At 42.9% G+C, this 27,742-nt stretch overlaps 1 pseudogene; it reads right to left on the bottom strand.

Annotated features, from left to right (window-relative positions):
• Positions 1-23,085: 23,085 nt before the first annotated feature.
• Positions 23,086-26,997, bottom strand: LOC138086343 (olfactory receptor 5M5-like; annotated as a pseudogene).
• Between the last annotated feature and the right edge of the window lie 745 nt (positions 26,998-27,742).

The following is a 27,742-nucleotide window of genomic DNA, read 5'->3' as shown; positions in this document are numbered from 1 at the left end:
GGCACTCTGCTCTGGCTATACACAGTTAGAATATAGGAATGAGTGTCTAGCCTGTGAGACTTTGAGGAGAGCTACTAACTAATCTAGTATAACTTTGCAAACCTAAAATCCTTCGAAGCTAAATGAATCCTGGTCTTCCAGTTCGTTTCCAAAAGGTGTAAAGGAGAGGCATCCAAATTGCTTTATATGCTCTCCACTAAAAAAATAATCCCTTATGTAGCACTTTTTTTTTTTTTAAACAGTCTGCATAATTGTCTTGTTTAGGTCTCCACACACAGCCTTAGAAGGAAAGCTGGAGCAGACATGGCCATAAAGAAACAGGGTCAACAAATCTTTGCCAGGAAGAAACTGCAGGGTTATCCTCCAGGGTTAAACTTCATTAGCCCTTTGTATAAAACAAAATCCTCTTATAGACAGGTAGCAAGTTCTTGGGAACAGAAAAGAGACTTAATAAAACACAACTCACCAAACAACTGATTGTGGCCCATGTATGGGAAAGGGGTCAGGGAGGCACCTCAAGGCTCTGGGGCCCAGCCGGCCAGGATTTAGACAGAGCTTGCTGCATAATAGGCCTAAAGCTGCAGAAACTGATGGCTGGATTCACTCAGCAGAAGCCAGCAATACCTCTCTCTCTGGTAGTCCAGCTTATCCACTTCAAAGGAAATTGTTTCCTATTAGGGAGGGGGAGATGATGGGGGAGGGGGGTTCTAAGTTCCCTGTCCTGTTTCCAATGGCCTTGACCGTCTTTCCCCCAGTGCATAGGCTCTGCCATATCCAGGGTCCATGCCCTTGCGGTTACTAAGGTACCAATTTCTGGGGATTTTTCTGACTCTCTCCCACTTCCCCAGGCTAGCAAGCTCACCTGTAGAAACACAAATTTCCAGGGCCTTAAACTCTGTGGATGCACAAAACATAGAATTTGACTGGCCAGGGGTACTCCCTGCTCCTGGCACAATGACTGGTTCACAGAGGGCACTCAGATAAATGATAACTATAACAATTACCATAATATCTAAGATATATTAAGTGCTTATTATGTGCCACTTGGCTAAATGAAATATTTTACTTAAAATTCACAGCAAAGCTGTGAGGTAGGTTCTATCATGTCATTTTATGGATGGGAAAAAGTTCAAGTGACTTGCTGGAGGCCACACAGTCAGCAAGTTAAGGAATTGGGATTTCAACCTAATCATTCTGATTCTTGAACCCAGGTCCCCTACAGCCCAGTTGCTCAGGCTAAGTGAATTAACCAAGTTTCACCAAAGCCAGCAAACTAAAGAGCCCTACCTGGCCTACACCCTCTCCAGCTCGAGCCAGAGCAGTCCTCTCCTCTTCAAACTATTCCTGGTTTCACTGGAGGAAGTGAGCCCTTTGGACAAGGGTAGAAACAGCTCACACCCACCACGTCAGCCAGATTTTCTTAAGATACTAGAAATAATCATCCCCATGAGAGGGGTTCTTGGACAAGCTTCATAGCAAACACGGTTTTACAAAAGCTGCTGTTACAAAAGGAAAAAAAAGCCCTCTGGGTGACAAAGTCACATGAATGGGTGGACAACAAGTCTTTCATCCAGCCCTCTCTGAACTGCAAGACAATGGTGTGTTTCAACAGTAAGTAACACAGGGTTCCCAAAGACACCAAGTGAACAAATCAAGCAAATCCTCAGTCTTCTCCTCATCCCAGATTTCTCTTTTCCCACTGGCATTATCATCTTACTTAGAAAATCCTTTCTGGGCCCTTCTGGTCTACAGAGCAGGATTGTCACTTAAAAGCCTGTTCACTAAGTGGAATTGCTCTTCTGTGGCTGCAAATAAAAACCACGGGCAGCTCGGATAAGTTTATCACGGGAACTGATTAATTAGCAGTTACAGAGCCCTGAAAATAGAATTTCATTTCATTAACACAGATATGTAACTTCGGAGTGAACACTGTTATGATTTAAACACATCTGCTCCATAGTGGGGAAGCTATGGAGGTAGTAGAAAAATGGGAAGTCTGTGTGTTTATTCGAAGTGTGAGAAAAGATGAAGGGTTTTTTAATAATGGCATCAATAGTAGCTAACACTGAGCTAGGATCTGTCCCACCCATGTCTGTTCTGAGTGTTTATGTGTATCTGCCTGATTGGGCCTCAGGACCATCCTAGGAGACAAACACCATTATTGCTTGCATTTTACACAGGACAAAATAGAGGCCCACGGCTACTGAATGGTGGAGCCAGGGTTAACAGTCAGGCAGGCAGAACCAGACCAGTGGTTCTCAATTGGGATGACATTGGGCATGGACGTTGGCCTCCAGGAGTACATGCAGTGTCTGCACATAATTTGGATTGTCATGAGTAGCCTGGGCTGCTAAAGGCATCTGGTAGACAGAGACCAGGGATGCTGCTAAGCATCCTACAATGCACAGGACAGTTCCCAAAGCAAAGAATTTTTATCAGTCCCAAAATATCGATGGTACTTGGGAGGAGAAATCCTACTCCAGAGCCTCATCCATGTGTCGTAGGGCTATGCTCAGGAAACAGGGCTTCCTATACAAGAGGCAGGTCTGCAATAGTGACCCCTTCCCTATGTACTAGGGAGGTACACGTGCTCCTTCCTGGCCAGTCACCTCGGCAGCAGCAACACCCATACACAAGGCTAATGCTACCATCCTTGCCTGAGGTCTGGGTTTAGTTGCCCCACAGCCTGTAGTATCTTCCTGGACCAGGGATTGAACCCATGTCCCTGCACTGCAAGGTAGATTCTTATCCACTGGATCACCAAGTAAGGTCTGGATGTGACCTCTTGAAAGCCTGTGAGATTTGATTCCCTATCAAGAGCTATGAACTCTCTAGAAATAATATTAATTAAACATATGCCGTGTGGGGCAGAAATAGCCAAAGCATCAGTAGAATGAAAGTAAGATTCTAAAAAGACATCTGTGTATATGTGGGAATTTAGAGCCACATAAAAATATCCTTTCAAAAAGCAGCTGAGTGAGGTTTACCAGAATGCTCTAAACTCTCTATGCAACTTGTCGATACAGCCAAAACTACCCTAAAGTTAAAAGTTAATTTAAAAAAAATAAAATAAACAGCAGAGGGGAAAACTGGTTATCTATAGAGGAAAATATTAACATCAGATCTAACACTTTATGAAAATATGCTTCAACTGGATGAAAAAGTTAACTGCAAATAAACAATGTGATAACAATTTAAACTCTAAAAGTTTCATAAGTAAATATAAGAATAAATCTTTATAGCCTTCACTTGAGAAAGGCCTTTCTAAACAAGGCACATGGACTTCCTTGGTGATCCAGTGGTTAAGAATCTACCTTGCAGTGCAGGGACATGGGTTCAATCCCTGGTCCAGGAAGATACTACATGCTGTGGGGCAACTAAACCCATGCATGTACCACGACTACTGAGCCTGCACTCTAGAACCCCCACTCTACAAGGGAAGCTACCACCAGGAGAAGCACATGGCACCGCAATGAAGAGTAGCCCTGGCTCGCCCCAACTAGAGAAAGCCCGCACACAGCAACGAAGACCCAGCACAGCCATAAATAAATGAACTTTTTTCTTTTAAGGCAACTAAACCAGCAAGGGAAAGACTGGCAGGTTTGAGACCACCTAGGTGGCCAAACACTAGGTGGCCAAACACTTGCACACTGAAAACAGAAGGAGTATCAGTTCAGTTGAGAAGGAAATCAGAATTGCTTTTACAGCTTTCCTCTGGGAGAAATTTCACAGCCAAAGCTCTGAATCTCCGATTACAGAAGTCAAAGCAAAAGGGCTGGGGCGGACTCCTGCTGGCATTCCTCTCTAACGAGTTTTAGATTTAGAAGGGAAATTCTCTTTCCTGGTGTCTCCGGGCTGGAGGAAGTCTCTGGGAAGCAGATGGAGTGTTAGTGAAGCATAGATGCAACCCTAGAGCCTAAGTCTCAGCTCTGAGAGCACAAGGGGCTCTTCCCTTGCTATTTTAATATCCAAGTTGATCTGGGTGGCAGTTCCTCGAGCAGTGCGAGCAGCGGTCACAACTATTACAGGCCAGGCAACCTCTGGTCCCTGCACACGAGGCCCCTGGCCAGAAGGGTGGCACTGCCTACACCTCCCTGTGCCTCAGGAGACAAAGCTGAGATAACTTTTCAGCTACACACCCCAAACTCTGGTTTTAGTTTCCCCTGTGATCTATGCAGCTTTATGGCTACAGTTCCAAGAAATACTACAAATTCAGGATGGTCATTTTTTCAGTATGACCTATATCGCCAATAAGAAATATATCCAAATAGTCATGATCGTAAAAGATACAAATTTCTGGCAGAGTAAAGGACCTAAGAAAAATCTGTATAAAGAGATAGGGAAACTCTCTGCCACTCTTTGATAGTATAATCATCCGTTTGCATTTTCTCCATATCTTTTTTTTAAAGAATCAAAGACATTTTCCAAGAGAAATAACAACAAATATCACGCAAAACTCTGTATCACAGCCAATCTGAACTGGAAAAAAATCAGAGGATTTGAGTTGGAGTCATTCCTGGGCAGTGGGGCCCTGGGTAGGATGTTTGAACTCTGCGTCTCAATGAGAAAAATCGATATAATTCATTCATTCAACAAATATTTAATAAGCTCCCATTATGTGCCAATTCTACTGTCTTTACTAATCTTACAGATAAGGAGAATTACATGAAAGGACTAATGAAAATGCTCTGCAAATTGTAAAAATACTTCCTTTAGTCATCGTTAACATAAAAAGAATGTCTTGTTGTTGTTACTGTTATTATTAAGATTGAAGCCAGGACCAAAATAAGGAACTTTTGCCAGATTGTATTCAGAACAACCAGAGAGAGGAATCACCATTTGAATTTTTAAAAGTGCTCTTAAGAACCACACCCAAGCCTATAAAACGCTGATGGGGGGAAAAAAAGCATTGGCTACAGATTTATCCCAAAGAAGGTAAGACTCCACCAAGTTTCTACAGGGTCCTTGGAAAAAAATGGGATGATAGGAATTCAGAGATTAGAGGATGACCAAGAAATACCACAGGCCTTCAAGTCAGCACTGCACTCCATCCTATGCCTGGGCCTGGTGAGGTCCTGAAGAAAAGACTCCAACTCCACGCAGCCCACGTGCTGCCAATCCAAGCAACTCCAAACTATCTGAACAAACCCCAAAGTCAAGGTTTCTCCTTTCTTCTCCCTCTGTGAACTCCACCATGAAGAGTGTGCTTATCTGTTCTGAGAAGTGCAATGCCTAAGGACAGCAAGGTGATTTTTATTAAACAAACGAAGAGAAATCTTCTATTCAAAAACCCATAGTTTACAACACAGGGGCAAACGTCAGCAGTGCAGGGCAATAAGAAGAGTTTGGGGCAAAACCAAGGGGAATTCTGGGCAGGCAAGTGAAATAATGGACACTGATTGCAAAAGTCCCAAAAGACAAGAAAATGCGATCATACAGTAATTAAGCCTTCAGGAAAGAAAAGCTACACTATTTGCCCCCATTAAAGTCAGGTTCAGCATGTAAAAATTTTAAAAAAGAAAACTACTACAGACTGAATAAGATCCAACATTATGTAACAACCTAAATGGGAAAAGAATCTGAAAAAGAGTGGATACATGTATGTGTATAACTGAATCACTATGCCATACACCTGAAACTAACCTGACTTTGTTACTTAACCATACACTTCAGTATAAAATTAAAAGATTTAAAAAATTTTAAAAAGATTGTATGAGATCAAAAATAGGAACAAAACTGACAAAATGGTCATAATTCCTCACTGCGTAGCCCCCAAGTTACACCATATGTACTGTGCAATATTTCCATGCTATTTTCACTAAAAAAAAAAAAAAGCTTATGACTTGCTAAATAGAGGCTACAGTCTACAATTCCAGGGTTTAAAGCATATTATTTTATCATCCCTATAGATTCTATACTATTTCCAGGCCCCATCCCACCTCACCCTGAAAATAACAAAAGGTTAAAAATATTTTCCTTGTGAAACTGGAGCCACATCTTAACTACAGCGCTGGAAATCTCTCCAAGCCCCTGACATTTCTGTATTTATAGACCATGACAGAAGTCTCACCTACTTTAACTCATAGTGTCATTTAATATGCCTTAAACATCTTGATTATATCTTTAATGTGCCATTTACTCTGCAATAACCCACTGTACAAAAGCCAGCTGCCTTTCAGACAGAAGATAAGTACATAATAAATCAGCTTGCAATCATTCTTTTTTCCAGCTCATACTCACAGCGAGCTCCTAAAATTTCATCTTACTTTATCTTTCCAATTCAGCGGCCGTCCTCGCCCTCCTCATTCTGCTACTCGCTCCTGTGAGTCCAGCCCACCCGCCCTTTGGCCCAGCTCCTGGCCCAGGTGTTACCACTCCACTCGGCTCTGCTGCCGCCGTCCAGGGAAGGATGAGGGCTGTCAAGAGTCTTGGAGCAAGAGCATCTTTCTAGAGAAAGGCTCTTGCTCGCAGGGGTAGAAGAAGGCACGCAGGGGCCTATTTGCATATGCTTTTATTCCATTTCCACACCCTGCACGCTAACGCTCTCTGGAAAGTCCCTTCTCGAATCCCTCCTCGGCGCAGAGAGGGGGGAAGAGGCTGGGCCGGAATGGAAGGTTCCAGCCTGGCAGGGTCAGCCTCTCCCCGGGGAATAGCCTCAACCTGCCTCCCGCTGCCCTCTGGGTCTGGACCCTCGGGTGGGGGCCTGGAACCCTCTCCCTGCGCGCGATGCGAGCCGACGACGGCCCGGGCCTGCGCGCTCCGGGGAGTTCTGAGCGCGATGCTCTTGCTCTGCTCCAGCCTCCCCCGAGGAAGTTCTGGTCAGGCGCTCGGTCCCGGGCTTCCTGTCTGTACTCTCCGCAGCCCCGCGGGGAAATCCCGAGAGATTTATCCGCTGCCCAACGAGCCTGTCGGCTTTTCAAGTATGTGCAGGTTGAGTTTCGGTCCAAACCTCAATTTAACGTTAACCATAAATAAGTAAATAAATAACATATGTGCAAGGCATTCGTTTTAAAAAGAAAGAAGAAAGCAAAGAGAAGCAGCCTTTGGGGTCAGGATCGGGCAGAAAGCTCCTCTCCTTGCTGCAGATATACAAGGCCTGGATCGGTCTGAACAAATGGATGCTTTGAAATATAAACTGGCTGCTTGAAGTGAGCGCTGATCTAGCAGGCAGTAGACCCAGAAATGTTCTTCCTAGTACTGTTCTCTGAAACGTGGACGTGCAAAGCAGTTTCACTCAGCTAATAGCAATAATCGCTCCATTTTAATTGATTCTTACTATGCACTGGGCATCCTACTCAAATGTTTCACAGGCAAGATCGTTCCTAAACCCACAGCATCCTGGCAGGGAGCCAGTAAAATGAACCCCATCCTACTGATAAGGGAATTTTATCTCCCAGGCTAGGGCAACTTGCCCAAAGTCACACAATTAGTAACTCCTGCCAGGAGTACCCTATCCTTTTCCCAAGCTGGAAAAGCCTTCCTAAACCTTTGGAATATGCCATTGTAAATGAAGATTCCCAGACAAAATAACTACCCTTCCCTACACTGGGAATTTACCCATGGACAGAAAGGAGGCAATTTAAAGCTATTTACTTCCAAGTAGAGTTAGTCATTTCCCTGACCTCCCCGAGGTGTTCACTGCTCACTTGCTGGGCTCCCAAAAGCTTTGTTTGAACTTCTATTATAGGTAACTTTTTAAAAAGCAAGTATTTATTGAGTGCTTATTACACACCAGGCACTGTACATACATACATACGAATCTTATTCAATTCTACCAACCATGCCAAAAAGTAGATCCTATTATCATCCCCAGTTTATAAATGAGGAAACTGAGGCTCAGAGAGGTTATAACCTTGCCCAAGGTCACACAGCCAGAAATGAGCAGAGCCAGGGTTTGAACTGAGGTTCACTCTCCTCAGAGCTCTGACACCCAGGTTCTGCATAACTTAAGGGAGCCAGCATCAAAACTGTGCTTCTGTGAGATTCTCTCTCGTGAAAAAGGAGTTCCTTGGGAGTAGGGGCCTGATGCCTGTCATCTGAGTCAGCTCTGAGCTGCATTTTAGGCATTATTTGGCATTTTTATTAAACACTGGATGGATGAGAGATAGGAAGGATAGAGTGATCAGAAGACTTAAGGATGTTCTTAACCCATCTCACATTGAAGTAAGGACTAAGTGATCTATTTGTGAAGCTTTTATAAAAGGTTAAGAGCTGCATCATATCAATCAGTGACAATCTTGTTTAAAGAACCATTTAGGCCCATTAACTGGAGCTTAATGCAAGTGGATAAACAGAAGAAACCCAGGCCTGGCTGGTTTCCGCTAAGTTCATTACCCTGTTCCAGTCAGTTAACTTGACTTCTGGGTCTGCATTCTTTAAGTCTCCATTGGTATGGTTTTCTAGAAACCAAGACGTGCATAGACAGAGCCAGGATTTAAATACTATATGCCACCAGCTGGGTCTTCCCTGGTGGTTGGGTGGTAAAGAATCCACCTGCAAATACGGGAGACACAGGTTCAATCCCTAGGTCAGGAAGATCCCCTAGAGAAGGAAATGACAACCCACTCTAGTATTCTTGCCTGTGAAATCCCATGGGCAAAGGAGCCTGGCTGGCTATAGTCTATAGGGTTGCAGAGAGTCTGACATGACTTAGCTACTAAAACAGCATGCCACCAGCTGTGTGTACGTCACATACAAACCCTAAATTTGAGCCAGGTTTTTATGGATAATATAAGAATTTAGCCTTTTGTAATCAAAATTCATATCATTTTTATTTTATCTTGTGGGAGGGGTGACCTTAAATACCATTTATGGAATTTATATGCCAGGCAAAGTTCCAGGCACTTTAGCTACATTCTCATTTAATGCACATAAATTAGATGTTACCATCCCCATCCTACAGATAAGAATTTACAGATGACTGATTCTCAAAGAGGTTTCATCACTTCCCAGAGTTACAGACCCAGGCGATGCTGGGAGGAGAGGAATTTTTGAGTGAGTATGAATCTTGCTGGGTGACAAGAACACTGCCTTTCCTGATTTGGAGCCCCAATCTAACTAAAAGCTGTGCCATTCTTTCCAGGTGCTCACAAACACAAAAATTAATAGGATTACTGGGCTGGAGCTATTTTCTACCCAGTTACTTGGGAGGCAAAGGGTACAATATCAATATGAAAAAATTTGATTGCTGCATTGTTTTAAATCCAAGCAGGGCCATGTTTCCTTTTGAATAATTCACTCACCCATCCCCCACTTTCTAAATATTACATATAAGGCAACCCTTGATTTTTCACAGTACTGTGTTAACTAAAACTAATGTTGGGTTAAAGTTCATAAATTCATACAATGTTCTGAGGAGGCAACATTATGCTGAGGAGGCATTTAATAGTTATTAACATTGATTTCGGAGAAGGTGATGGCACCCCACTCCAGTACTCTTGCCTGGAAAACCCCATGGATGGGGGAGCCTGGTGGGCTGCAGTCCATGGGGTCACAGAGTCGGACATGACTGAGCGACTTCACTTTCACTTTTCACTTTCATGCATTGGAGAAGGAAATGGCAACCACTCCAATGTTCTTGCAGGCAGAATACCAGAGACAGGGGAGTCTGGTGGGCTGCCGTCTATGGGGTCGCACAGAGTCGGACACAACTGAAGTGACTTAGCAGCAGCAGGAGCAACATTGGTTTTGTAGGATTTTTTCTGAATTTTGGAGCCAGTGAGTTCTTCCCCCATGAGCCTTGGAAAAGCACAGATCGTGTCCAGAGACTCTGATATGTTACCTGGGTCCATGTTTAAGAGATAGCTTTGCTCCATGATTCATGGTACACTTACAGGAAGCCTGAGAACCTTGCCACTCTCCACCTTAAATATCACAGTGTGGGTTCAGGGGTACAAAAAGGTCAGACTGGAAAGATGACCTCAAATGTGCCCCTGCCTGCTTTGGGGACATCTCTACCTAAGTAAGTTCTTTGGCCCCCAGACACTGTGATTTGGTACTAGGAAACTGTGGCATAGGAGGCTATGAAAAATACCCCCAAGTGTCATGATGATGCTTGTGTTTCCAGCCCACTAGGTTGCTGAGATGTTTGGGGTTCTTGAACCCAGGAAATCCCCAAATAAGACAGGCTCTGTAGGGGTGAGGGTTAGAGCTGGTGCCTCAAACAGCTTATAGGTCAGCTGGAGCCCAGAATGAGGATTCAATTCATCCTCCTCTCTGCAGGCCCAAGGGAGGATTAGCTATGCCTGGTGGACTGCCTCTATCCAAAGGAAAACCCCATGTCACCAAGCGCCCTTCTGCTCAGGTGCCACCTACAGAGCCTGTGAGCAGCAGCGGGCCTCCACTCTGCCACATCCCAGCTTCCCCTCCCTCTGCCGTATCACAGGACTGTCCAGCACGCATGCTTGGCCCAATGTTTTTAACTTTTCATTTGTGCACAACTGACACCCTTCAAGACAACAAGGAGTAGTACAAACAACCAGACGTTAAACTCCAGCTGAGAAAAACTAAGCGTATTGATTTCTAATATAATTGGGAATAACTCCTATCTCACAAGTATGTTAAAGCTTAAATTTTTTTAAAAAAGCAGTTAAGTGCCAAATACAATACATAATCCTTGGCAGGCCCTGAAAATGACAGAGTAAAAAGATCACCTATTAAATAACTTTGTATTTCTTGAGTGGCCTTTCCCCAGGCTGGACCTCCAGAGAGGCAGTGCCCAGTGAAGAGATGATACTACACTGTGACAGAAACAGGCAGGAAAGTAACAAGGATGCCAGCCGTGTTCCTGCATTCTGAGAGGCCACTCCTGAACCCGAAAGCCACGCCCCGTCAAGGTGGGAACAACATAGTGGGCCTGAAAGAGTGAAAGAGCATCCTCACCTCTGGATGTGGAAGACTGAATAAAGCTGTCTTAACATCAAAACACTGGCAGCAAGTCTGTCAAAAATAGTGTAAAATAGATAGCTAGTGGGAAGCTGCTATATAACACAGGGAGCCCAGCCCAGCATTCTGTGAGGACCCAGAGGGGAGGGATGGAGGAATAGGAGGGAGGCTCCAGAGGAAGGGGCTGTATACGAATACATACTTACAGCTGATTCATGTTGAGCAGCAGAAACAACATAATATTGTAAGACAATTATCCTCCAATAAAATTTTTAAAAATAGGGAGTTGGCTAAATAAATATGGTGTATCTACCAAAGAGTTGTATCCACTCTATTTAAAATGATGCTAAAGAATGCTTCATTGCAGCTTTCAAGATCTTCTAGATATTTTAAAAAGGGAAATAACACTATAAAATACATGTTTTCATGTAATTCCTATTCTTTAAAAAAAAGTGAAAGCAACACACTAAGAAAAGTAATGTACAAAACGGAGATGTAACTATGTGAGATGTTTCTTAAATTTTCTCATCTGTGCTTCTACATTTAAAAAGTAATTCACATGTATTGCTTTTACAAAAAGAAGAAAAGTGTTTGAGAGAGAGAGAGAGAGAAAGGAAGAAAGGGGAGGAGGAGGAGAAAGAAAAAAAGGAAAGGAGGTCAGCAAGCAGGGGTTCATAAACATCTTCCTACCAAGCTACTTCTCTACGAATTTTTCTGCTCTGCTTTCTTCAAAACCTCTGCTGAGAAAAACACCAGCCGTGCTGCTACTGATGCTAGTAAAAGATTCTAGATAAAAGCCCAGGAACATATATCCCATGCATTAACAGAGAATGAACATTTACAGATCAAAGATAAATGGAATTTAACAGTAATTTTAAGCAAAAAAAAAGTACTTTGTCTTTCCTATGTGCTCCTAAAAGTATGAGGGGACCCTGAAAATAACCAAAAGCTTTCAACTAAGCAGAATGATCCAGAGCAAGTTGTAATATAATCTTCTTCAAAAAGCATCCTGAGAAAAAATATAGTTTATAGAAAATAGTAGTAGGGAAAAAAAAAAAGAAAGAAAGAAAATAGTATTAGGGAAGTGATTTTGCAGAGCAGAACTATTTGAGATCACAACCTGGGTCTGGTAAAAAAAAAAAAAACCATGGTGTAACGTTAAAGCAGTGGATCCAGAACCAGACTGCCTACATTGAATTCATGTGCTTTCACTTTTCAAGAAGGCAACTCCATTTCATTTGCTCTCTGTTGCCTCATCCTGGGATAGAAAAAAATAGCAGCCCTTCATAGGGTTTTCATTAGCACTAAGTGAGTTTGATGCATATAGAATGTCTACAACTAGAGTCAACAGACAGTAGGTGCTCCAAACATACGTCACTGAAGGTTCTGCTCGGCACTTACTATATACTGGCTGCCTAGCATCCATTTCCCTTCCAAACACGCCTTTGTGAAATCGCTGCTCCCCAGTTCTCATCCCTTCTGTTCTGAATGGAATTGATCCTACTCTCCCTTTCGAATGTGGTTGCTGACTGACTTAAACCACTCTTCTGAACAATGAAGACTGGTTCAGGAAAGGGCACATGACCCTATTCAGGCCAATGAAAGAGAAGCAATTCTGAGACTCAGTGTTGTTGTTCAGTCACTAAGTCATGTCCGACTCCTTGCGACCCCAAGGACTGCAGCATGCCAGGCCTCCCTGTCCCTCGCTATCTCCTGGAGTTTGAACAAGTTTATGTCCACTGAGTCAGTGATGCTATCCAACCATCTGCCTTCAATCTTTCCCAGCATTGGGGAGACTCAGTCCAGAATCGCTAAAAGAGACCCTCTCTCCCCACCTGGAAGATGTAGTATATGCATATGGGTCTGCAGCTGCCATAGACATTTAGTGACCATAAGAGGGGTCTGGAGCTGCCAGAGGGCCTCATGTAAGAGCTGAAAATTAAGCCATCATTTAAAAAGCTCTTGATGATATCACTGGAGTCCCTGGACTGGTCCTTACCTTAGGCTAGCCCTACTACTAAACAACTCAATTATGTGAAGCAACAAACTGTGTGTTACTTAAGCCAGATTGCTTTGGCTTTCTGTAGCTTGCTCATGAGAAGGACTAATGGATTCCCTTTTCTGAGGTAAACAGTCCTTTGCATTTCTTTCCCTGGAACCATGTTCCAGGCATTCTCTACATCAATTAAATTTAATTGAGTCTCAGGCTATCATTCTATGAAGAAAATGAATGAAAACAAGCCTTCAGCTTCCTTGATCCTTTCCTACCTCAACTATTTCAACCCATTCCAATTTCCAAGGTACCCTCCAAAACCAACAACATGACTTGAAAAATGGTCCAGGTATTAGCAAAAAGAAAAACATAGAGAATAGTCAGGGACTTCCCTGGTGTTTCAGTGGCTAAGTCTTTACCTTCCAATGCATGGGGTGCAGGTTTGATCCCTGGTCCCGGAGGTAAGATCCTACATGCCTCATGGCCAAAATGCCAAAATATAAAACAGAAGCAATATTGTAACAAATCCAAAAAGACTTTAAAAATGGTTCACATTAAAAAAAAAAAAAACTCGAGTCAAATGCATAAAATTCTATGTTGTGTGTATATATATGTGTCTTTTAACGTGGTTAATTACCAAGAAGGAAAACAAGAAATATGCATATTGTGACAATATTCTTAACCACTTTGACAAAATTCTACCACAAAGTTGATGTTTTCAGGATGTTTTGATGAGCTACTTGAAGGACAGGGCACGTTATCACTCAGCTTTGAATCGCCAGGGCACCCAGGCCATTGTCTCCCACATAACAGATCCCAACCATCACGGGTCAAATTGAAATGCCCACCCTGTAGGCCACACCCTGTTCAAACCACAACTTCAACCATTTTTTTGAGTACCTACTGTTCACCAGGGGCTTTGCTAGGCAATTCACACATAATTTCTTAGATAATTTACTTCAGAGCGTATGTGCATGGGTAAATAGCGAACTTCCATTCCTATTTATAGAGGAGGAAACAAGGTCAGAAAATTTGCCCCAGGGGCCACGCAGGTAGTAAATGAGGGCACTAAGATTAGAACGCTAGCCTAATATGTAAAAGACACATCACAGTGAAACACACATCACATGAGTATCAGTAGAAGAACAAAAGGTCATGTGGTTACAAGATTTAAAGGTTAAGGGCAAAGACACTTCAGAGGCGAGAGGCAGCATGATGTAGAGGAAAAAAGGAACACACGCTCACACAGCTCTGCTATGATGGAACTTCATGAGCTTAAACAAGATAGTCCATTCATTTGTTTCATCAATAAATACTCTTTAAGGGTCTGTGGCCGTGCTCAGCCACTCAATCCTGTCTGACTCTTTGCGACCCTATGGACTGTACCCCACCAGGCTCCTCTGTCCATGGGATTCTCCAGGCAAGAATACTTGGAGTTGCCATTTACTTCTCCAGGGGATCTTCCTGACCCAAGGATTGAACTCCTGACTCCTGCAATAGCAGGTGGATTCTTTACCACTGAGCCACCTGAGAAGCCCTCATTAAGGGTCTACTGTGTGCTTAATACTCAGGAAAGAACAGTAAATAAAACAAACATGGTCCCTCTCCTTGTGGAATTTACAACTCCATGAAGATCCTAGAAGTGGAAAGGACCTTCAGGATCACCTAGTCCAGTTCCCTCTTTGACAGATGCAAAGATTGAAACCCAGAGACTTGCTCAGAATTTACACTCAGTCAGTCAATGGCCAAGCTGGACTAAATCCCAGCTCTTCATAGGACCCACTGCAGTGCTTCACAAACAGGAAGAAGATTAACTGTCTTCCCTCACCCCATAGGATTCCCAAAACAGCTGAGATAAGAGTGTCTAAAAGCAGTCAAAAGACATAAAAAGATGTTTATTATGGCACTGTTAGAAGTAGCATACACAAAGACACATATACACAGGCACACACACACATACACTAAAAACAAATGTCCCCCAAGTAGTAAGTTGTTAAATAAACTGTGCCACATTCGTATGATGAATGCTTTTTGCTATTAAAAATAATAATTGGGAACGCATGTACACCCGTGGTGGATTCATGTCAATGTATGGCAAAACCAATACAGTACTGTAAAATAAAATAAAGTAATAAAAAAAAAAACATAATGTTGAAGAAACCTAAAAAAAAAAAAGAATTTCTAATACAATGCTGCAGAGAATTAGTTCTAGCAGATATCTTTTATTTTACAGTATTGGGAATGCTTTCAACATTTCACCATTATGTTTGATGTTTATGGTGGGTTTTGGTAGTTACCCTCTGATCAGATTAAGCAATATTATTTCTAGCATTGCCTTCTATGTTTTTTGATGTCATAAAAAGATAATACATTTTATAAAAAATGATTTTCTCATCTACCAAGATGATCATGTCATTTTTCTGCTTTAATGTATTCATGGTATATATATCCAATAAATTTTTTGTTTTCTGATTTAAAATTAAAAATAATAATAATAATAATAAATTTTAATTTTATTGGCTTGGTCTACAGAATAGCCATGGTACTTTATGAAGCATAGGGGAAAGTAACTTGCAGACTAATGAACATAATCCCATTTCTTGCTGGCTTCTTGCTTTTAAGGAGAAAACATAGATGGATTTATAAATTTTATATACTCATGTTTAAACATAGCAAAATATGTAGAAAAGATATACATCATTGGTTTTCTTAAAGGGTAGAGATGGAAGACAGAAGGGACCATTATTAACTTTTTCTTTATATTCAAATTTTTTTATCATCTGACTTGGCACAGACATGTATGCTTTTTATTTTTGATCATTCTTTTTTGAATAGGTAATATAATCACATGGCTCAAAATTCAAAAGAGACAAAAGCGTATAAATAAAGGATGTCCTCCTCTCGCCACCCTCCAGAGAATCCAAGTCCCCGTGGGCTATCAGTTTCCTATGCATTTTCAGACATAGTTAACACAAAAACAGAGATCTACATGGTACAGATACTGCACTTTGCATTTTTTTACTTGATACCATAACTTCTCCCACTCCAGTACTCTTGCCTGGAAAATCCCATGGAGGAGGGAGCCTGGTAGGCTATAGTCCCTGGGGTTGTGAAGAGTTGGACATGACTGAGCAACTTCACCTTCACTTTTCATTTTCATGCATTGGAGGAGGAAATGGCAACCCACTCCTGCCTGGAGAATCCCAGGGACAGAGGAGCCCGTGGGCTGCTGTCTATGGGGTAACACAGAGTAAGACACGACTGATGCGACTTAGCAGCAGCAGCAGCAATATAACTTGTATATGCTATTGTCTCAGTCAACTCAGGTGGCTGTAACAGAATACCAGAGACTGGGTGGTTTAAGCAACAAACATTTCGTTCTCACAGCGCTCGAGGCTGGAAGTCGAAGATCAGGGCACCAGCAAGGTCTGGTTCTTGAAAAGGACCCTCCTCCTAGTTTGCAGATGGACCTCTTTTTGCTGTATACTTAGGTGATGCGAGCAGAGAGAAAAAAGCGAGTTCTCCCTCTCTCTACTTACAAGGGCACTAATCTCATGAGGGCTCTATCTTTGTTACCCAATTACCTCTCTAAGGCTCTACACTGGGGATTATGTTTCAACATACAAATTTTGGAAGGACATGAACATTCAGTACATTGCATACAGCATCATATCCATACAGAACAAGCTTTCTTTTCTACAGCTGTGTTTGTTTAACCAGTTCCTTACTGATGGGCATCTAGGTTGTTAACAGTCTTTGTTCAAATGACCAATGCTAAAAAGACTACTTTAAATTATTATTTTAAAACTACATCAGATCATGCTACTCCTTTACTCAAAAATCTCCACTGGAACCTGGTCTCATTTAGAGCAAAATTAAAATCCCTCTGATGGCCTACACAGCCCAGGGCAATGTGTACCCAACCCACCACCTCTCAGTTCTGGGACCTCATATTCTACCATCAGCCCTGCCCTCTCCAGTAGGTGACAAAGGCCTCCTCGCTGTCCCTCAGAACTCTCCTCTCTACTGTCTCCACGGCTCACTCCTTCACCCACCTCAAGGCTTTGATCAACTCTCACCTTCTCAAGGAGGTGCCCACATGTTAAACAGCACACACACTTCAGTATTTCCTGTCTTATCCACTCCCCACTATTTTTTCCCATACAATTCATCATCTTCTAACACACAACTTATTATCCTCATTGTCATCTGTCTTCTCCAAACAAATGTAAGCTCCTCAAGGGGAGGAATTTGTGTCTGTCTTGTTCACTGATGTCCCCAGTACCTTGAATATAGTCACTGGCACACAGGGTGAGTTTACCGAGTGTTCGTTGAATACATACGAATGAATTGCACGTGTGTATGAGCATCTTTTGTTACACATATACTTTCAACAATTAGAGGATATTAAGCTGTAGGAAAAAGGAAAGGCGCACTATTTGGAGGAGGGAGCAGGGGAGTCAAAGATATGAATATGCATATAACCTAGCACATATTTCATGAGATCTGTGTCACTCTACACACATATCTCAGACAATCCTCACAATAATCTGTGACTTAAGTACTGTCGTTACCCCTTTTATGGTTGAAGGAACTTGAGCAAAAACCAGCACAGCGAGGTATCCACAGTCACACCGTGGGAACGGGGAAGAATCCACTGTGGGATCCAAACACAGCAGCCTGGGTCCAGAACCATGCTCTTATCTCCCCAGCTTCAACTTTGATTTCCTCTCAGGCTAGAGGCCTTTGTAATGCAAGCGGAAGCCCAGAAAGCCACTAACAATCACCAAACTCCTTAACTTTATTTCCGCAAGTGCACTGGGAGAATCACACACCTGTCCAGGCTAAAGGCCCAATGAGATTTAAGTAACTCACTCAAGTTCCCACTGCTCTGTGTAGTGGATGTGAGTGAAGACATTGCTTGTTCCTGAGCTTACCCTCCAAGCACCACACCACACTGCCCACACTTGGGCCAGAATGAAGAAAAAATAAACAGGAAGGCTGCATGCATGTGAAGACCAAGGAGTGCCCAGAAGCTTCCTTGTCCCCAAGGACTCACATCACCACCAAAGCCGCACTGCATGCTCGCTGGAAAGTTCTGACTTACAAGGTTCTTTCAACAGGAAATGTTGCCAGCTCAGATCTTACCTAGATCAGTGCGGTGTCTGGGAGTTCTCCAAGCTATGTCAACAGGGCACGAGACAGATAATACCAAGGCCAGCCTTGAAATATTATCTAAGAGACAGCTGACTGGACCATCCAAATGTCTGAATTATGGGCAGTGTCAGCACACATTAGGCCCCTGAGACCCACTGACTGTTGCTCTCCACATCTACCAGGATATCATAAATCATAGTTCTATCCGGGCGGTGCATCCTTTCAGGGCAGGATATAGCCAACATTCAACAGGACCTTGACCTAGAGTAGGTTCATGAGTCTCCTGATGCTGCCTGTTTTCACTTTGAAATAAAAATGAAGCATTGGGGCTATATTTGTTTACAGGCGGCTGCCTAGGGTTTCACTTACTTAAAAATGCCACTAGCCTGAGAGTTGGCTGCTGCTGCTGCTAAGTCGCTTCACTTGTGTCTGACTCTGTGCGACCCCATAGACGGCAGCCCACCAGGCTCCCCCAACCCTGGGATTCTCCAGGCAAGAATACTGGAGTGGATTGCCATTTCCTTCTCCAATGCATGAAAGTGAAAAGTGAAAGTGAAGTTGCTCAGTTGTGTCTGACTCTTAGCAACCCCATGGACTGCAGCCCATCAGGCTCCTCCGTCCATGGAGTTTTCCAGGCAAGAGTACTGGAGTGGAGTGCCATTGCCTTCTCCAGTGAGAGTTGGCAGACCTGCGTTAAGATGATATCATGACAGTCACATGACATCTCTCCGAGTCTCAGTTTCTTCATCTGTAGGGTGGGTGGCTGGAATAAGGGCTGTGAATTCAGGCTCTGTGTACTCTGAGCTCTGATCTTGGCCAAGCCCAGACCAGGGACCCCTGTTCTTCCTGCTACCCCATTCCTCATTCTGGCCACTATCAAAGGCAGGCTAAGCCCAGGTTTTGGGTCTCAGAAAAAGCAGGGCAACCAAGAAAGGAATGTCTTTTAAAAAAAAAATAGTTTCACCCCTCTGCCTTTAGAGCAGGAGCTACTCTAGTTGCAGTGGGCAGGCTTCTCATTGCAGTAGCTTCTCTTGTTGAGGAGCACGGGCTCTAGGGCACACGGGTTTTGTGGTTGTGATGCTGGGCTCTGCAGTTGTGGCGCACAGGCTTAGCTGCCCCGAGGCATGTGGAATCTTCTGCACCGGGGGTCAAACCCATGTCCTTTGCACTTGCAGGTGTATTCTTTACCACTGGACCTCCAGGGAAATCCAGGAATGTCTTAAAAGCAAAAGATAATTCAATAAAAACACCACAGTGAAAAAACATCTGAACATTTTTGTTATATTAAGTAATGATTTTTACTAATGGGGGAGAAGCATTATCTTCCCATGTTTTTAACCTTCCAATTAAGGTTCTAAAAATGTAGAGGCTTCTGACTGCCTCCCTTTCTCCCTCCTTCCCTCCCTTCATTTGAGAAGATTCATAAAAACCTCTGGGTCTTAGTCTCCTATTTTTAAAAGGGAAGCAATTACCCAGAGTTATCTCATAAAGTACACATTTGCATGTAAGGGGATACACATCACTTACCATGAGGGTAAAGAAGTGTGTGCAAGGGTATTCTTCACAGCATTGTTTGTAATAGCAAAAAAGGGGAAATGAACTAAATACCCATCAATATAAGTGCTCATCAAACCAAACCTGGCACATCCATTCTACAGAACACTAAAGTGCTCTTTGAGTGACCGCCACAGACCTGCATGTGAGGAATGGAATCCTCCAGAATTTCTAAATGAAGACAACAAGATGCAGAGCAATGCACAGTAGGCTCCCACTTGTGTGTCTTTTAAAGAAACCCACATTCACGTATGCTGATTTATACATGAAATAGTTCTGGAACGATAAGCAAGAAACTGTTACTAGTGGTTGTCTCTGGGGATTAGACTAGGCAGCCTGACAGGGAGTGAACCTTCATTTTCATTCTATATGCTCTTGCACTAATATTTTTTGTCACATGCAGCACTTCTATTTAAATAAACAAAAGGCTCACATTTATGTACCATATTGTTATCAATACTAATGGTAGAAGAAATGAAAGATTATAATGTCAAGACCAAGTGGAAAGCATTCATCTGAAAGATTGTTAGAGCATTCACTATGTGCAAAGCGACATATCTAGGAGCAGCTACCCACTCAGGTCCTTCTAGGCACCAGCTCAAGCTCTGAAGGGAGGTGGGGCGATTCCAGGTACACCAAGAATCTACCACTTCCTGGCTGGGCAACTATGGGACAATCAAGTCACCTCTCTGAACCTCTTTCTTTATCTGCAAAATTAGGATATTTAAAGAACTTACTTCCCCCACTCACCCGCAAAGAGCTGTGGTGAAGACTGAAGTAGATAAAGGCAGGTGAGATGCCCAGCCCTGGTCCTTGTTAATGGTTATGGTTATGACAGGTGTCTTTCTTTATCTGAACACCAGCCGCTCACTCCTTCAAAGTAAGGAACCTCTTAATTCTTGATAACCGACTGTCCCTCCCTGCCCAAAGATGATATATGAACTCAGAAACAGAACAAAACAGATTCAGAAAGTAAGGGATATCTTTAGTCTTAAGAAACTTAAAAGAAGAATCTGAGCTAAGCTTCACAAGATAAATAGGCAGATTCAATAGGTATGGGTGTGGGGTAGATTCCTTGCAAAAGAAGCAAAAAGGATGAAAAAATAAAGCAATAAAGATGCCTGAGGAATGGCCAAGAGCCCACCATGGGTACCTCCATCACTGGAGCCCACTGGACCCATCAGGGCAAGATTTCATATGCTGTGAGGAGGAGATTCCAGTACAAAGTAGGTACTGCGACTTGAGGAGCGATGGATTTTCTTGACCCAACACAGAGGTATCGGCAGTGATAATAGAAATAAGAGGAGGGACCCTGACAGATCTCAGACTTGGAGACCTCGTAGATGTTTAGCTGGGGAAGATGAGGAAGAAGCTCAAGATAAACTCCAGATTTATGGTTAAGGCAATAAATCTGAGCGCTCCATAACAGAGGGAGGCGGCTGGGTACATGTGAGCTTGTATAATGTTGCCAAACACAATTCACCCTTTTTGTTTTCATTTCCAAACTATCAAATGTGAGCCAGCTTTTCTTTAATTCATCCAATAAATCTTTATTGAGCACTTATTGTACATTAAGGACTACGATATAAGCCAGCAATATAACAGTAAAGTAAGTACAGCGCTTCATCTCACAGCCCTTAACACGTGCCATGCAGTACAGGCAGGGTAACAGTCCATCAAAACCTTGCTAGGCCAGGAGAATTCATGGCACATTGGCATTTCAGGTAGGGACATCTACTCCAAGCTTGGGCAGCAGTGAAGGCTTAGGAAGTGACTTCAAAGCTGAGAACAGAAAGAAAGAGAGGCAGGATTTAAGAAGACAAAGAACCAGGAGAGAATGTTCTAAGCAGAGTAGGCAGGAAATGCGATGATCACCAGATCTGGAGGAGGTGAAGAGGTGCGGCGTGGCTGAACAGAGACTGGGAAGAGGGGTGTGGACAGAGACGAGGCACCGTGGGACCAGATCGTGACAGAAGGTGTTATGCCTGCACGCAAAGGCATCACTCCCTGGGCATTTCTCAGCACCAGCTTCACAGAGCACAAACCCTGCTCCTAAAGCTCCAGTCTCCAGTCTGGGAGAACTGCCTCCAGGTACAGGGCTTGGGAGCACCTACCAAACCCTGTGCAGAAGCACTATTCTGGCCAATGAGTTAGAATCAAGTCTGGATTTGAGAACGATGACTTTGCCTTTTGCATCAGATTTCTAAATAGGAATTTTTCTCAGCCCCATCAATGTCATGTGGGCTGAGTTCCCCCTTTCACTCCCTTAAAAAAAAAAAAACACACCTCAGGCAAAATCCACATGAAGGTGGATATCCTGGTGTGATGAGGTGGGATATTCACAAGTATACAACCTTGTCTGCAGATTTCTCCCATCCTTCATCTGACAATAATAACAACCTCCAAGGCCCTGACAACATTATCTCAGTCTCAGGATACAGACTATAAGAGCCATTTAATTTGATGTTGGTTCTGATACTGGAAAATATTTTTCAACTTTGCTCAAAGTCACCCAGCAAGTTGTGGATCTAAAGGCAGAGCAGTTTGATTCATTCCCTTTTTCTACTTATCTTTCCCATTCTTCTCACCATTCATTTACTTCTTTCCTTTCCCATTCTCAGTAGCACATAATAGAGACATACTCGTTTGCCTTAAGCAGTGGGGGTAGGGCAGAAAGTGCAAGGGAAATAATAAGGCCATTCATATCGGGGAACTTAAGACCTACAGCTGGGCAGCAAGAAGAGCTGGAGCATTCCACACACTGGCCCTGGGTCCATGGCAGCCCCTCGGAGACTAGCAGGAAATTCTTGCCCACCCCCCATCCCCAACCCCCCGCCGGTCCTGCCATTCCTCAGCTTCAGCTGTTTTCAGGAAGTGTATTGCCTCTCCTCCCACTACCAACCAGTTTTACAGTAGTGTTTTTCACATTTTGACCCTTGGGTCATTAAAGAGATAGGACAAGTAGGTGGAATTCATGACCTCAGGCAGATTCCAGGCTGGATATAGAATAACTATAAGAACCCGGAGAGGAGGGGACCTATGTATACCTATGGCTGATTCATTCATCATCATGTTGATGTTTGGCAGAAACCAACACAACACTGTAAAGCAATTATCCTTCAATTAAAAATAAGTAATTTTTTTTAAAAAAGAATAACCAGAGAGAACAGAATATGGACTAAAGATGAGGTGACAGTATTGTTGTATCAATGTTATATTTCCTGAATTTGATCACTCCACTGTGGTCATGTAAGAGAACAGCCTTCTTTTAGGAAATATACTCTGAAGGATTTAAGAGTAAAGGGGCTTGGTGTAAATTACTCTCAAATAGTCCAAGGGAAAAAAGCGTGTGTGTTTGTTGTTGGGGGGCTGCGGCAAATATGGCAAAATGTTTACAACTGGTTTAAATCTGGCTAAAGAGTGTTTGGAATTTTTTACAACTATTCTTGCAACTTTTAAGTTTGAAAATATATTTAAGTTATAAATAAAATTAATTTTTAAAAAGCCCCAAAATATGGTCCTGGACCAGATGCATCTGAATCTTCCAGAGACTGGTTTAAAAATACCATACTGGCAGATGCCTCAGAAGGGGACCTCAAATACATGCAGAACAGTGTCCCATACAGACAGTGACAGCTGTCTGGGATCCACAGGTGGAGAAGGCCTTGCGCCTTCTGCCACGCGAACACAAGGACTGGGAAGATGAAAATGTAGGAGATGAAGACGATCGTGAGAGAATATAGGAGGTTGGAGACTGCGAGCCACCACGAACATGGCAGTCTCATTGACATAAGTATCTGAGCAGGACAGGACAAAGAGAGGTTGGTTCTCACAGTAAAAGTGGTTGATTTCACTGGGTCCACAGAAGGAGAGACAGAGCATCAGAATGGTCTGTGCAAAACCATTTGCAAAGCCATAAATATAAGGAGTGAGTGGGCATCCCTGGTGGTTCAGTGGGTAAAGTATCTGCCTGCAATGCAGGAGGTCCGAGTTCAATACCTGGCTCAGGAAGATCCCCTGGAGAAGGAAATGGCAACCCACTACAGTATTCTTGCTTGGGAAATCCCATGGGTCAGAAAGGACTTAGCGACTAAACCTACCTACCTACCTAATTATAAGGAGTAGCATGAGAGAGAGACAGACACACTGAGACATTTTACTGCCTAAAAACCAGGGTTTGCAGATGGCCACGTAGCGGTCATAAACCATCACTGCAAGCCTATAGCAATCTGTGAGCCCCAAGGAAATGAAAAAGTCAAACTGTATAAAGCAATCAAGGAAGGAAATGGATTTCCTTTTGGATAAGAGAGCGACATTGGTGTCACTCCAGCATCAGCATCTAAGAAATGACGTTGGTGGCATTACAGAGATCTACAAAGGAAAGGTAGCTGAAGTACATTGGAGCGTGAAGTTCTGAGTCACTTCTGATTAGCAAAACCACGCTCACATTGCTGATGACTGTGATCACATAGATGACTAGGACGATCACGAAAAGAAAAGGCTGCAGCTCAACTCAATATGTCAGTCCCAGGAGCACAAACTCAGTCACCTCTGTGTAGGGTTCTTTAACATTGTGTTTGCTCAGCTTCTAATGAGGTCTAAAGTAAAGAAAATAAAAATGAAAAACAAAAAAACACTGTACTGGCTGCCAAGCCCCAACCCAGGACACTGGAACCTACATCTCCAGGGCTGAGGTCTAGGAATGGCCTGTCAAGTAAGCATTGGGAAAGAATGAAAAGAGTGTCAGTGAGTTATAAGTCCCCAAAGCGGGCGGAGGGAATGGGGACAGGAAGGAAAAAACTAAAGAAATAATGGATGAAAATTTTCTAAATTTGACAAAAACTATAAACACAGAGATCCAAGAAACTCAGCAAACCCCAAACACAACAAACATGAAGAAAAACACAGGAAGGGACGTCATAATCTAATTATGCAAAACCAGTGAGAAGAGAGGAGGGAGGAAGCAGCTAGCAAAAAACAGACATTACCCACAAGGTGACAAGCATAAGAAAAATAGCACATTTCTCTTTATTGAAGAAAAGAAAAACGCAAGAACAGAAGACAGTGGAGCAGCACTTTTAAGCACTGAAAGGAATAGACCTGCCAACCGAGAATCTGGAGATAAAGATTTTTTCCAGAAGTACAAAAGCTGAAAGGATTCATCATCTGCTGACCCAGGCTACAGGAAATGTTAAAGAAAGTTCTGCAGGCAGAAGGGAAAAGATACCAGGTGGCAATCTGGATCTACACAAAGGAAGAGCACTGAGAAAAATAATGTTTTCTTGTTATTTAAATCTCTTTAGAAAATAATTGACTGTTTAACAAAAATATTGACAATGTACAATAGGGTTCATAATATATTAGAAAGTACAAAATTATGACACCAATAGTGCAAAGGGAGGGTCAGGAGAAATGGCAATATATTGTTCAAGGCTCATACTATATATGAAGTGATATATCACTTGCAAGTAAAGGGTGATAAGTTAAAGATGTATACTATAAACTCAGAGCCACCACTTAAAAAAGAGTTATCGAAAAAGTCCATTTAAGAAAAAATTTCTCAATCCAAAAGAAGACAGAAAAAAGGATCAAAGAACAGATGAAATAAGTAGAAAACAAATATTAATAGCAAGATAACAGACAAACAATCACCTCTACAGAAAAGTTGCAAGAATAGAGAACTTAAGTATACTCTTCATACAGATTCAACAATTTTTAAAGTCATTTCATATTTGCTCTATCACCCTCTCTACATATATTTTTTTCTGAACCTTTTGACATTATATTATAGACATCATACTCTTTATGCATAAACACTTTCACATATATTTATTTCCTAAGAACAAGGAAATTCTCCTACATAACCACAAGTCAAGTTACCAAACCCAGGAAATTTAACAATGATGCAATACTCTTACCTTAGAAAAAAAAAGTACGTTACAAAATTTCATCATTGCCCTAGTCGTGTTCCTTAGAATAGCTTTTTCCCAATCAGGGTTTTGATCCCAATGACACATTGCATTTAATTGTTATATATCTTCAATGCACAAATTCAATAGCCCTTTTTTGTCTTGCTTGACCTTGCCATGTTTTGAAGAGTACCGGTCAGTTGGGTGTTATTGCTGTTGTTTAGTTTGGTTTGGGTGAAGAACCTCCCTCAAACTGTGGCTCTCTGATAAAAATAATTTTCTTTTACTCTAAATCATGACACTGCTTCCTACTGAATTAAAAGCCTTGTAAGGGCAGGAATTGTATGTGTCTTATTCACAGATGAATTCTCAGTACCTAGAAGGTACCCAGCACATGGTACATATTTTTGGAAAGAACAAGTGGAGAAGGGCAGAGGGTGCCAAGAAAGAGAAAGAGAGGAGAGAAATGTAGAAGAAACCCTGGTGATATCACTAACACCTGTTGAGTTCTCCACATGCTAAGCATTCTTCTAAGCACTGTGTGAATGCACCAGCTCACTCATGGGATGGTCAGAATCTTAAGTCACTTAATTTCTGAGAACCTAGACCCTCCGTCAGTAAAATGAGGACAATCTGACATTCTGGGAATATCGGAGAAGCTAAGCACAGCCTCAAAAAAAAAAAAAAATGAGGAGGTGTGTCAAGGTTATCTGAAGGGACCTCCACAATGAGGGGGCCACGTAGAACAGCAGAGACCCATCTGGGGCAGCCAGAATAAAGGCAAGAAGTGGGTGGAAGCCACCCGTCATAGTGAATGCCAAGCTCTCCATCCAGGCAGGGACCCTTAGAGCCACAGTTGGGGCTAAAAACACCCCATTTTTAGCACATGATGCTACCTCCTGGAGCAAAGGCTCAAAGGTGAAGTGAGTACTGTGGACATAACATGTCAGAAAGCAGAGAGAGAAAATGAAGGAGGAGCCCTGAGCAGCAGAGATAAGAGCTAGAGGAAGCGTTCCACGGATGTTCAAGTTCCTGGTTCCAGGCCATTGAAAGTCTGGCTTCCCTCCTGTCCTTACTTTCACGAAATGCCCTCCAGCCTTCAAGAGTTCTCTTTACTGAGGCTAACTCTGCTGGTTGCTGTGTCTGCAGAATGTCTGTTGATTTGGGAGGGCTGCCTGCAATGGTTTGGGGAAGTCCCCCACTTAAGAGTCTTGGTGGGAAACAGAGAAGTTGAAAATGTCAGTCACTCACTCTCCCAGGACCCTGCGCAGCTGGGATGGTCAAGCACATGATCCATGTGCAACCAACCAGATGTTACATGCAATGAAATGGAGCCCTCAAGGATTCATCTTAGTGGTTGGTGGCAACAGCTACACCTTCCATCCAGCATCACCAGTGGCAGCGAGGTAAGCTGGGATTGCTTGAAGGCAGTGGCATCCATGCTAGGCTGGGGCTGCATCATCACTCAGACTGCTATTCTGGCTGAGGCCTCACCTCCATTGTCACTGCTCTGCATCTCGTGCCTGTTCTGTAGCTTTCCTGACATTTCTGTGAACCACCTGACATGCTTCTAATACATCACCTTCCTGCTTGAGTCAGCTGAATTGGTTTCTGTTGTCTGCAAACTAAGAACTCCAACAAATGCAATCACTTTCCACAAGAATCCTAACTCATTCAAGGATCTCAGTCTTGCCCAAGTCTTAAGTGCATATTTTGGTCTCTCAATGACCCCTCTCTCCAGTCACTAATACTATCTACTGAGCCAACACAGAGAGAGTCAGCCTCGGGTCAAGTCTTTGGGCAGAGAATTTCCTGCTGGACTTTATATTTTGGTATGCAAGTATATGTTGCAAAGACTACATTTGGCCCAGGTCCCACTTTAGTGTGAACAGGAAAAGGGGTGGCCATCAACTGGGATGACTTGTGCAGGAAAAAACCTGCACAGCTGCACGCAAAGGCCCTGGTAGCTCAGCTCCTTCATGCCCCTGCTGGGCTGAGGCTCTTTGCTGGACTGTGAGGGAGAGTATGCTAAACACACATTTGTAAATGGACAGGTTCTTCATTTGCTTTAGGTTCAGCAGGAATGCCAACTTGGAAGGCATGGGCTTCATGGAAGCTTGCAAACTAAATAAAGCACAGAATCAGTGGTTTGCCACCTGGACTCCATGGAAGGATTTCCAGGGCTGTCTTGAAACAGCCTCAAATTTTATACAAAATGAGTGGGGACCTATGTTTTTTTGGACAC

This window comes from Capricornis sumatraensis, chromosome 9, assembly GCF_032405125.1.
Source record: "Capricornis sumatraensis isolate serow.1 chromosome 9, serow.2, whole genome shotgun sequence".
NCBI classification, from domain to species: Eukaryota; Metazoa; Chordata; class Mammalia; order Artiodactyla; family Bovidae; genus Capricornis; species Capricornis sumatraensis.
This window is presented reverse-complemented; position numbering and strand designations above follow the sequence as displayed.